At 41.2% G+C, this 13,428-nt stretch overlaps 1 non-coding gene and 1 pseudogene across 1 annotated transcript; one reads left to right on the top strand and one right to left on the bottom strand.

Moving 5' to 3' along the window:
• Positions 1–3,431: 3,431 nt before the first annotated feature.
• Positions 3,432–4,642, bottom strand: LOC120277743 (annotated as a pseudogene).
• A 5,660-nt stretch (positions 4,643–10,302) lies between these two features.
• LOC120278282 lies at positions 10,303–10,409 on the top strand. Its single transcript, XR_005541621.1, has one exon. It is a non-coding gene; the product is annotated as a small nucleolar RNA R71 (small nucleolar RNA).
• Positions 10,410–13,428: the final 3,019 nt, after the last annotated feature.

Raw genomic sequence — 13,428 nt, 5'->3', positions numbered from 1 at the left:
TATGTATGTTTTGATTTATTGTGTATGATAACCAACTTACTGTGTACTTTTTCACTTTACTATGAAATATACCCATTTCCTATGTTTTATAATTGTTTGATATGTATTAGTTATGCTTTCCTATGTAATTTTTCTTGTTACTGTGTAGTATATTTGTTGTCCTGTGTAGTGTATCCATTACCTATGTTTTATATTGTTTTGGTGTGTATTATTTACATTTCCTATGTATTTTCAACCTTTTCCTCTTTAGCAAATTATGTTATCTGCAATATTTCATCAGTACCCTTTCCTTTGTATTTACATTTCAGATTGTATAAGTAATTACATAACCAAAGTTTTCATTGACAAACAAATATATGAAATAAAAATACAAGGTATCAAAAATTTGTTGTTCATGTAAGTTGGAAACACATTATAACTTATTTGAGGCTTCTTTAACTTTTGAAACATCTTTGTTCTTAGCATTTTCATATCCCTGTATAGTTACCTTTGGAAAATCGTTTAGTCAACCGTAGTCTCATTTTTCACAGTGGTAGTAGTCTCCTGCCTAGCCTCGTCTTGCCTCACTTCAGCATCGGCAACATCCTCAGCAGCGGTGGCGATGTCAGCAATAGTGCCATCCTTCTCCCCGGCGGCGTAATTCTTCCCCTTAGTGCTTGGTATAATTTTTTCCACATCGCTTCGACAAGTATCCGGGCGACATAACGGAGGCAGAAGACTGGGATGTCTAATTGTGATATGTACAATTCTTCCCTGTTTAAAAGCTATTCTATATAGTACATGCTAAACAACGGATAATCAATGGTCCCGGGTGCTTGCTCGGGGCAGTCCCGCACATGCTCTAGTGGGAGGTGTCAAAATGGATTATGGGCTATGTTAATCTTGATGCATAGTCCAAAGAGATCCCTCTGAAACGTTAAGTAGAACTTGTTAGTGACAAAATAAGAGAGAATACCATAGTTCCAAAATATATTTAAGTTACTTACCATGTCTATGGTGTCAGTATCATAGATGTCTAACCTAAGTGATGAGTTGTCGTATTCCCTTGGGCAGGAGAGCCTACTCTTACTTCCTCTTCGCATGTTGTTTAACCTACAACTTCGAGTGGTGCAACGGAATTACAAAGTAACAGATAAACTCTACTAGAATTTCTACGGCAAAGGCAAATTATGGGTGATAATCAAGGAGGGAGAGTGGTCACGAATGAGGATCCTCTTGGAGCTACTAAAGTGTGAAGGATGCTATAACTATCATGCAATTGGTAGTTTAGATAGAGAAAATACTAAGTTAGGTCAACCTGATGATCATGGTGATAAACCCATAATCCAGTAAGAGTATTGATACGGAAATTCTTCCGACCAAATTCTCCTACGATTGCAATGAGAGTGATGGATTTCTCAATTTACTGTCGAAACACAAACTAGGAACAACCATAGAGTTGGAGGGGTATGAAATACCAGATGGTCATGGCGAATTTGTACATTTATCCATTCCAAGCATTGTGTGTCTAATACAAGTGCAATGATCACACAATCTAGTATAACCTAGAAATTTATACACAAAGTTCTCATGCATACCAAAATATCAAAGTACACCAAGCATGGATCACAAACATACCAAATGCAATAAATAAGTCAAAGCATATAATCTACACAAGTTCACCCCCAAGGTTTACCTACATTCGGTGACCCCCAAGCATATAATCCAGGCTTCATTTTCAATAGTACTTTGCCAAAATACTCCCGAATTCATTTTTCTTCATTGAGGCTACATGATTGGGCACACATCCATGCGGTAGATCGTGTCACATCTTCAATTAAACCACATTGATGAAGCTCTTGGAAATGTTACACAAGTTGGAACACATGAGTGTAATTGCCTTTGTGCCCCTCCACTTTATATATTCACTTAAAAATTTTGGAGGTTGGCACACCTCCACATGTCTATGATCACAACTTGTGCCTTGACCCTTGTTCGATACAAGAATTCCATCAACAATCGCGTCCACGATATACTTTTGCTTCCTTTCTTCCAAACTTGTCTCCACAACCCTAAATGCACAAAAGAACATAAATTCACACGAATGAGCTATAAAATCTGATAAAAGTGATGCTCAATGTAAGAAAAGTATACTACGTATTACTTATACACAAGCACTTATCATTATATTTAATTGCATCGCAGTGACGGCTGTGCATTTTATGCAAAAAAGTCTTCTCAAATTTTGATTGGACCCTCTTGTGCTTGAAGGATACAGTATCTCCATTGCAATGAAGGCCTAGGATGAGAGTTATGTCTTCTGCTCTGAATGAGAACATGCTTTGTCCTATCTTAAACCTTTGGCTGTTGTCATCGTCCACCTGCAACACCACATCGAGAACCCATCTCTCTTACAACACAAGAGCGATGCCCATCAAATGGGCAAACAACGTCCTATGGAGGATCTCTCAATGTCATTAGTTCATTTGTTTTTTCAACTCTGAAATCACTTCCACAACAGGGGCCAGATAACACCGAGCGCTTACAAGTGTTGTTGCCATCTTCTGCTCTATGTAAAAAACGCAAACACAGAGTTAATCATTGAAAGATAAACATAATATTATACAAAACAAACCACAAGTTATACACAGCAAAAGCGACAAACTTTACACAGGAATGTCGATATTTACAAAGAAAGTATAAAATATTACACAGAAAATGAAGAATGCCACTCAGATCTTCGATGCCAATCAGGTATGTCTTCTCACCTTTTTTGCTGGCTTTTTCCTTGAGGCAAGTCACCAATCTTTCATAGAAGCCCTTGCCGAAGATGTTCTCGAACAACTGAAAACCAAGGATGGAAGTCATCGGAGAACTCGAAAGCAAGGATTCGAAAGGTTGTGGCATATGGGCGAAGGTAGGATTTCCATCACGAATCCCAATGATTTAGCGCGCCAACCATCCTCATAAGCAGTTCCCAAGGAGAAAATTGTGGTATAATTGTCATTTCAGCCGATTGAAATGATGGGAATTAACTTCATCTCAAAAGTTTCTGGTCAGGCGCATTTTGGTAATTTCATATTACATATAACGGCTCCACATCCTCCATTAACTGGAAATGGGCTGAAAAGTAAATTAAAAAAAAGAGGGACCTATGAGGAAACTCAATACTTTTAGGGATTAAATGGGATTATGCAAACTTTGGAGGGATTTTTTGGTGTTTCCCTGCAAAATTTATCTTATTTACTTTATTTAATTGATTTATGATCATTTTCTTATTTTTATTATATAATTTATTATTTAATAAAAATAATTAAAAAAAATATTTGGCTAGTGCTCTATTTTTCAGTAAAACCGGCCCTCGTGAAAAGATAAATATTATGAGTTTTTCATACACCATGACCAAGATCCACATCAAGATGGAAGGAACTCAGGGCAAAGGCCAGATAGTACTATCCATTTGTTGAGACAACTGAATTGTAGTGTTTGTCGAGCCCATATCCATGCGTGTGATATGATAATGTCATGCTTCGATCAGAGTTATTCTTATTCTCATCCTTGTATTCCTTACTCACCTCCACATCAGGGAAAAGGCCAAGAGAAAATCACATTGTGTATCTCGAGGCAATGCGAGAGGGCACCGAGCTCCAGTTGCCCTCCCCGAGTTGTTGTCTGGTTGACCTTGTTGCAGTGCTTCTTGAATCTTTCTAAAGGTGACACATCAGAATCTGCCTCAATTTTACCATCTGAAAGAAAGAAGAGGAGGAAAGCTTCAGCATGCTCTCTTATGTAATCTGCAGCCATCTTACAGAGTTCCAGGCAAACCATATGGAGAGGCATTCAAGTGAAGTTATAGTTAGTCCTCAAAAGCACGGTAGAGACAGTGGCCATCTGGCTTTATTTCATTTATTGTCAATCCAAGTGGCTAAAGATTTTTCTTGAGCTTCTCATTTTCAATCACGCGGTGACAATATTACTCTGCTCTTCTTGAATCCTCTGTTCTCTTTTTGCTTCTTGATGAGTTTGTCTAATAAGTCACTTGTTAATTCTGCTAGGTTTTGATGATGAATCACTAGAAATGCTAGCTATGGCCATAACTAAATTGTCGAAATCACTCATTTCTTTGCCTTCATTGTTTTTGTAGCCTAAGGAAGGAAGTTCTTTGGCATGTTTTGCTTTCAGTTGAGCAGAAAGTTTGGACATTTCATTCTCCACCAGCTGCTTCTTGGCTTTTTGTTCAGACTTGCTACCTTTTGCGGCCATTTTTTTTATATTCAACTCTTTATGTTGAATCTTCTTGATTTCACCTGCAAAATGAAATACTCTCACTTTTCTACAACAGAGTAAGAAATCAATGTCTCAATATATATATACATAATCAGATCACCTGGTATAAACTAAAAACCCAGTAGTTTGCAGGAAAACTAAAGACAATATTCATAAAATATTTATCAAAGAACAAATAAAAGTGCAAGGATCATATTTAGAAGTCTGACCCAAACATCCAAAGCAAACAACATTAACAAATGAACTTGTTAAACCTCTGTTAGAATGGCATAAACTCATCCAACAATTGATATTTACCTGAATTCCAAAAGATCCTTGAGCAAGCATAACTGCACAAGTAGTCTAGTTGGAAAACTTTGAGGACTCTACAAGTCATTCTAATAAGAGAAGATGCATGAGTATGCATTTAGGTAATGTTGCTTATGTGTTTCTATAAATAGATCATATCCTTCACAATGCATGGAAATGCATTCAGTTAATTTAGTGTTAATTCAGCATCCCTAAAAGAAGATTTACAGGAGACAATCTCTAAGCAACGATAAATATGCACTCCTCTATTCACTGCAATAGCCTTGTTTCCTATTTCTCAGACATACTTGATGACAAGATCCCCTTGCGTATATCCCGCAAGTGCACGGGTTTGTCGAAGTAATAATCCCGGGTGAGCGGGTATCGAATCCATAGGGAATAGGGAATAAAAATACTTAATTCGATTCTTAGCTATGTGAAAGATCAATGATGATAAGTGTGACAATGATTCAATTCTCAACAATAAAAACAACAAGTAAGAGAGCAAAAGTAAAGAAAGGGGGTAAGGCAATCGATAAAGATGGGGTACTCGAATAATGCTCCGCCTAGGATAATTGTTTCAAGTGCAAGAACCCTCTATTATGCTTCCTAATCAATGCAATGGTGAGTCATGTAAATCCTTAATTACATAGTCCCAAATCTAAGGTCAACTATGCCTAACTCTATACATGTCCCGGAGGAGAGATTAGATAATCTCTCAACCTCGCACTCGTATAGAGTTGCAATGAGCTCTAGGGATTCCAAGTGATAAATCTCTTCCTAATTATAGACCTAATTCTTTGGTACAGGTGGAAAATCCCTAACCACGATTAAGCCCTAGATACTAAGATAACCTCAACGCTTCACTCCGTTGCACGTGCAACTAAGCCCCAGCGGAAGTTCAACCCTTAGACCATTCACTCTATTATGGCCGCAAAGAACTCGAGGAACGGAGGTAGAATCTATCACGTCGGAGGGGAAAGGGGACGCTCCTGTACCTCTCGACTCATCCTCTCAACCCTCTCCAACCTAGCTGTGTCTAACGCTCGTGGTGTGTCACTCACTCACAAGGTTACCAACAAGAACTCTCAACCTTAGTCTCACTCTAGGGGAAATGTTCATACAAACAAGCATTCAAGGTTGGAACTCACAATCAACATCAATTTATTGAAAGCATAATAAAGAGATTCAAAGAAACGAATACATTATAGGGTTCACAAATACCCAAGTACCCACTAGGGGTTTAGCTCTCCATGGAGCTAAGTACAATCAAAGAAATAGAATGTAAAAGCAATGAATCCATAAAGAAACCCCCTCGATAGTCATGTCGATGGCCTTGTGGAAAGTCCTTTACTCGTCGTCCAAGGATTCCCTCGTCTGGTATAGGATACGCCTCGACGGAAGCTCCCCTACCAACCTTCTTCCTCAGGAATGACGATGTCGAAGCCGTAGAACCTCTCCAAAACCTTGGCAAATACCCCTTAAAACCCTAGCCGAAACCCTCTCTCAAGTTGGGGAAAAGATGGAGAAAACAATAGTAAAATCGGGGTTGGTTAGGCTTTAAATAGGGCTGGAATCGGGCGACTACACGGGCGTGGATGCTTCACGCGCCCGTGCGGAATTTCCACATGGGCGTGGATAATTTCCACACGCCCGTGTGGATTCTCTGAACTTCTGTTTTCTCGGCCGGTTGTGAACAGTGCTGCTGCAGTACTTGCTGTAGTGCTCTGCTGCAGTATCCGTCCTGAATAGCTTCCCGAATCAATACTTTCATCAGAGTAACGCAAATTGGCACACGTTCACGTCATGGATCACTTGCTTCTTCAATGATAATCAAGTTGGTGGAGCTCGAGTGTGACTGCCTTTGTGCCCCTCCAAATGGATGTGCCAAACTCGAATACGAGGAGGTTGGCACACACTCTAGCATCTCACATCGACCTATGTCTTCGCGTTTGAACCTTAGCAAGATTTCCTCCAAAATCGGTGCATTGTAATCCACATTGGCTTCTTTCCTTCATACTTGGCATCACAACCCTATCTGTACGAAAGTAACATAAAAACAAACATATTAGTGTAAAAACCTGAGAAAAGTAATGCTCAACATAAGTAATGAACGCTTCGCATTCATATCGCACAAGCACTTGAGGGTAGAGGGTGTATTATCGGGCTTAGGACCGCCTAGCAATGGTTCATCCAACTTCTTTGGTTCACGGACATCTCCAACATCCTTGGAGTTTTTCCGGTGGCGTCTCCTAGCCCTCTTCATTTTCCGGAGCACCTTCTTCAAAATCCCCGGGGTAGATGGTACTTCTTCCGTCGATCCAAGCATCATTACCTCTTCATTGCCCTCATCTTGGTCGAACAAACCTTCATACAGATCCGGATTGAACATTTCCTGCATGTATTTATCAACAATCTCATCAGTAGTGTCTAGAAAATATAAAGTATCATCGAAATCGAGAGAATGCCGCATGGCCTCAGCAAGGCGGTATGTGAGCTTGTCATCTCCAACTCTCAATGTGAGCTCTCCGTCGTCCATGTCAATCAATGCTTTGGAAGTCCGCAAGAACGGTCTCCCAAGTATCAAGGGTACATCCGCATCCTCATCGACATCTAGCACTACAAAGTCAATAGAAAAAATGTACTTGTCCACCTTAACAAGCACGTCTTCAATGATGCCTCTTGGATGTCACACTGTTCGGTCCGCTAGTTGCAAAGTCATCCGAGTAGGCCTAGGCTCGCCCAAGCCTAGTGACACGTCCGAATATGCGTGTAAACCGCAAGTGCACGGGTGTCGAAGTAATAATTACCCCGGTGAGTGGGTAGTCGAATCCACAGGGAACAGGGCTACTAGTACTAACTTCTTCTTTGCTTTCTAACCTAATGATAAATGGAAAGGTGTGGTGATCTAATGTGCGAAGAAATGAATACCGGAGACGAATATGCAAGGGTTAAATGGATGGAGAATCTCAATCAGTAAAAGTGAGGTATTCCGGCAATGCTCCCCCTAGGATTCGTGTATTAGGTACCGGATAAGCAAAGTGTTTCTATGATGAGTAAGTTAAGTCGTGGAAATCCAAACATAATCGGGTCTATCTCTAGATCACCGATACTAGTCCCCCTACGAGGTCCCGTGGAGAAATCGCTCAATCTCAACACCTCACACCACATATGACCGCAAAAGCACTCTAGGGATTCCAAACGTGTATCCAATTCCTAAAGATTGATCCAACCCTAATTCCCGGCGAAGGATCCTAACCCCCTACAAGGTCCCGGGCGGAGAAATCGAGCAATCTCACGCCTCCCACCAAATATGGTTGCAAAGAGCTTAGGGAATGGAGATAGAATACACCAATCGGAGGGGAAGGGGGACACTTCACTATCTCATGACTCATCCTCTCAACCCTCTTCAATCTTGAGGTTCTAACCCTAATGGAGATCTCTCTCCCACCAAGGCAACAAATCATGCAAACCAAATAACCATAAGATCAATAAGGCAAGCAAGCATTAAACAATCAAGAATGAAACTTAATCAAACTCAGATTAAATAGAAACACAAAGCAAATCCACAAAAGATGAGAATTCTAGGGTTCACAAGCCCAAATACCCTCTAGGGTTTTAGCCCTCCATGGAGCAACATACAAAACACACCATCAATGAATGAAAGTACATTAAAACCATAGAAATAAACCCCCTTATATATGAACTGATGGCCTTGATGGAGAGCTTCGATGTCTTGAAGGAACCACTCCGAAGCTAGGTTCACCGGTGGCTTCCTTGATGCTATGACGGAGGAGGAATCGATCAAAGTTGGTGACGAAGCGCCTCCAAAGCCGCAAAGACCTCCTCTCCAAACCCTAGCCGTCTCACCCCTCAAGAGCCGCACAAAAGATGAGAAAGAATAGGGCAAAACGGCTATTTATAGGCCTTAGATCGCGCTCGTCACGTGCCCTCACGCCGCGTGTGGATTTTTCCACGCCCGCGTGGGTCGCAGAATTTCCACGCGGCGCTGGAATTTCCACGCCGCAGCAAATGCTAATTTTGCTACGCATTTTTCACGAAACGCGGTCCAAACACTCTTCTCTTAAGGCCACATGTCCGGGCACACGTCCCATGTGGTAGGCTATAAAACTTTTTCTTCATCGACGTATCTTTGAGAGGTCTTGCAATCTTCACAAAGAGAAGGAATATGAAGATGCGGCTGCCTTTGTGCCCTTCCAAATAGTGAATTGACTTGAATCTTCTTGGAAGTTGGCACACTTCTCCACGTTTATGAACTGCTCTCGTGTCTTGGTCCTTGAATTGAACAAGAACTCCCAACATTGTGTCTTTATAGCCTATCTTTGCTTCCTTTTTACTCTTCAAGGCATTCACAACCTATATGCATAAAAGAACACCAAATACACAATATGAGACATAAACCACAGTAAAAATGATGCTCAATGCATGTAAAACATATATAAAAATATGTCTACTCAAGCACTTATCACCTAGCTTTTGAAAGAAGGTGTATGGCATGACGTTGATACTTGCCCCTGAGTCCGCCAATGCCATTTCTTCATCTAGATTGCCAATATTACACGGAATGATGAAGCTTCCCGGGTCTTTCTTCTTGTTCGGCATGTTCTTTTGTAACACTACAGAGCATGAAGCATCTATAATCACTGAAACACTTTCCTCCAACTTCCTCTTGTTAGTCAACATGTCTTTCAAGAACTTCACATACTTAGGCATTTGGGCCAATGCCTCAACAAAAGGAATATTGATGTGGAGTTGCTTGAACAAACTCAGGAACTTCTTGTACTGTTCATCTCCTTGGTCATTTTTCAATCTAGAGTGACAAGGGATTCTTGGCTTGAAAGGTGGGGGTGCCACCACTTTCTCTTTGCTTGTTCCCTCTTCTACCTCTATAACATCGGGTGTGTGTTCTTTTGACTTTTCACTCAGAAGCCTACCTTCAACCTCACGACCACTTCTCAAAGTTATCGCCTTCACATGCTCTCTAGGATTGGTATCTGTAATGCTCGGCAAGCTTCCATGTGGCCTTTCAGAGAGAGACTTCGTAATTTGCCCCACCTGATTTTCAAGGTTATGCAAAGAGGAAGTGTGGTTGCGAAGTGTAGTCTCAACTGATTCAAACCTAGTATTTGCAGATTGCACAAATTTAGCCAAGTGCTTCTCTAGGTCAGTCAGTCGGGTTTCCAAACCTGAGACTCTGTTTTCCACCTGAGGGGCTTGTTGTTGTTGTTGGAAACCCGGTGGCCCCATGGCCTTTTGTGGACCTTGATTACTCCATGAGAAATTGGGATGATTCTTCCAACCCGGATTGTAGGTATTGCTATATGGGTTTCCTTGAGGTCTCATGCCATTACCTACAAAATCAACATTCTCCACCGAAGAAACATCACCAATAGAGATCGGGCAATCGGAGAGAGCATGTCCTCCACCACACCCCCGGTGCAATTAGTCACGGCTGCCACTCTATTTGAAGTTAGAAGATCTAACTTCTTACTCAAATTTTCCACTTGGGCCACCAATGAAGTTACCGCATCTATCTCATGGAGACCGGCCACCTTTTTCTTCTCCCTAGCATTACATTGGCAGCTGTTTAACCCCATTTCTTCAATCAACTGTCGGGCCTCATCAGGGGTCTTGCTACCTAAGGTACCTCCTGCTGTCGCATCCAAGAGTTACCTTGTACTCGGGTTCAAACCATTGTAAAAGGTTTGAACAATCATCCACTCCGGGAATCCGTGTTGCGGGCACTTTCACAGGAGCTCCTTGAACCTTTCCTATGTCTCGAATAGAGACTCCAATTCCAACTGAACAAAGGATGAGATCTCATTCCTAAGCTTTGCTGATTTTCGAGGAGGGAAATAACGAGCTAGAAAAGCTTCCACCATCTCCTCCCACGTGGTAATTGACGCTCTAGGTAATGAGTGTAGCCACTGCTGCGCTCTCCCCTTTAGGGAAAATGGGAAGGCTCTCAATTTGATGGCATCATCCGTCACCCTATTTATCTTCAGCATATCACACACTTCGAGAAAGCTCTCTATGTGATTGTTTGGTTCCTCATCGGCCAAACCATTGAATTGTGCGGATTGCTGCAACATGTGGATGAATGCCGTCTTCAACTCAAAGTTCTGAGCTGTAATCGGGGGACGCACAATACTCGATTGTGTCCCCAACATTGAAGGTCTGGCATAATTGGATAATGTTCGCTGTTGCTCATTCTGTTTTGCCATGTTTTCAGATTCTTCTGCTTCCAAATCAGCTAGATTAGACTGTTCTTGCACAAGCTCTTTCCCTTTTCTTCTAAGTGTACGTTCAAGCTCAGGATCTTCTTCAATCAATATTGAGGGTTTCACTCGGGTCATAACCTGAAGTTGTAACCAAAAACAGAAAGAAAAAGAAATCAGAACAATGATAGAATAAGAAGATATGAAATAGAATGTATGGTGAAATAGCTAAGAAAATAAAGTGCAAAGTATCTCTAAATGCCTATTCCCCGGCAACAGCGCCAAAAACTTGACAAGATCCCCTTGCGTATATCCCACAAGTGCACGGGTTTGTCGAAGTAATAATCCCGGGTGAGCGGGTATCGAATCCATAGGGAATAGGGAATAAAAATACTTAATTCAATTCTTAGCTATGTGAAAGATCAATGATGATATGTGTGACAATGATTCAATTCTCAACAATAAAAACAACAAGTAAGAGAGCAAAAGTAAAGAAAGGGGGTAAGGCAATGTTGAAATGAAAATAAAACCTGGTGATATTTTTGAGTACCTACCAAAGGTTTTGAGTAGAAATTGGACTTAGTTTAAAGGTATAGAATTAGAAGGATCTTATTTGGCCATTGAAGTAGCACTTAGTAGTTTAAGACTTAGTATTCTTTGTAAGTGGAGTGATTAGCATCTAGAGCTGTACTGATTGAAGTCCTTAGGCTAGACTAGATCAGGGCATATGAGATATAAGATTCACTTACACGGCACAGACATATAAGGGGTGAGACAGGATATTTTTATTATGCTTATTGACTATGACTCAACATCTATGTATCATTGTCCATTGCTTTTGGAGTCTTATATTTACTTGATGCCAGAGGTAATGCATTTAGCCACTTCTCAGTCTCTTTGTTTTTCATGAGTTGTTTGCTTGGGGACAAGCAACACTTAAGTGTGGGGATATTTGATAAGTGTCTAAATGTAGATGTTTTCATGCATATATCGTATTCACTTTGCATGTATTTTGTGAGGTTTGATGCACGTTTTGCGCTTAACCATCTATTATTTGCTTTGTAGGGCACAAGGAAGCCATGGAGAACAAGAAGATATCATTTGGGCGAAAAGAGAAGAAAACAGGAATTTCATACTACCCCCATACTACCAAGTATGGGGGCCGTATGCACTGTAGCAGCGGATTGATTTAGAGTGTCTGCCCAGATTTCCATACTACCCAGTATGGGGGCTGTATGCACCCCGTATGGATCGCGAATGTAGGGTTTTTGGGTGCTATACGACCCCCATACCACCCGTATGCCTCGTGGGGTATAAATACCAACTTTTAGGGTAGAAAAAAGGGACTTTTTGGCTGGACCTTTTCTTGCCCGATTTTGGGAAGACCACTTTGGAGATTTTGGGCGACCTTGGGAAGGAGAAGAAGGACAAGGAAGCTAGAAGATCATTCAAGCCCAAGGTCCAAGACTCTCAAGGAAAGAAGGCAACATCATTCAAGGGGAGATCTACCACGATTTGAGGGAAGGAGACCCACGGCTAGAGGAAGCGTCATTTGGCACTCCTTTGGCAGGGAAAGCGTCATTCGGCACATTCTTCACCTCCTTCTTCACCATTTCATCTAGGGAGTGTCATTTATGCTTTTGTTTCATGTTTTGCTTGTTTGTATTGCTTGTTGTGGGATGATGACACACTAGACCCCCAAGGCCACCTGGTGTTGGTGAACCTTGGGGGGTTTTATCATGTATGTTGGATGATAACTTGTTAATTCTATGCTTCGGTAATTTTGAGATCTAATCCATTGTTTTCATGCTAAGTGCTACACTAAGGAGAAATCTGTAGCTCTTTTATGAGTGATGCATGTAGATGTGACTTGCTCGCATGTATTAGATCATGAATGGATTAGAAAGGGATACTTGTATCATCACGCTGAGAAATTGGGTGTTTGGTAGCCCTCCATGTAGGTTTAATCTGAAGAAGAGTAGGTTTACTCCTAAATGAGATTTCCTCGTACTTAATGCAATCGTTGGGATATAGATTTGGGAGAAATTCCTATCTATGTTCGTATGGGATTAGGGTTCAATCACCGAGAAATTGGGGTTCTTCTAATCTTGGAATCTCATGGTCTATTTTACCCTTGCATCTTTAGATCATCATCCATGTTGCATGATAACCCCTCAAGGGGATCCTCATCCATAGGCCTTTGCATCTAATTGATTTTCTTGCTTGCTTATTGCTTGTTCTCTCTAATTTGGTCATAATCTCGTTTTAGCTTTAATTACATTTAGTAGAGTAATAGGAGATCCTTAGCCCCGTGGAATACGATCCTCGCGTCTTCACGCGAGGTATTACTTGGCGATCCCGTACACTTGCGGGGAAGCAATCAATAAGAGTTGATTCGGGAGCATTTTGGTGAAGTACTATAGCAGTTTACTATAGCAGTTACTATTCACAGCTCGCAGGAAACCAAAATCTGAAAATCCACATGGCCGTGTGGAAATTCCACACGCCCGTGTAGATGCCCGATTCTAGCCTCCATAAATAGCACAACATGTGATGTTTTGAAGGATCTTTTCCCCTATTTTTTTACATCTTTGGAGGCGCTCGTGGCTAGGGTTTGGAGAGGCTTTGCCGAGGT

Source organism: Dioscorea cayenensis, chromosome 15, assembly GCF_009730915.1.
Source record: "Dioscorea cayenensis subsp. rotundata cultivar TDr96_F1 chromosome 15, TDr96_F1_v2_PseudoChromosome.rev07_lg8_w22 25.fasta, whole genome shotgun sequence".
Lineage (NCBI taxonomy): Eukaryota > Viridiplantae > Streptophyta > Magnoliopsida > Dioscoreales > Dioscoreaceae > Dioscorea > Dioscorea cayenensis.
Note: the sequence above shows the minus strand (reverse complement) of the source record. Positions and strands in the feature narration are given on the sequence as shown.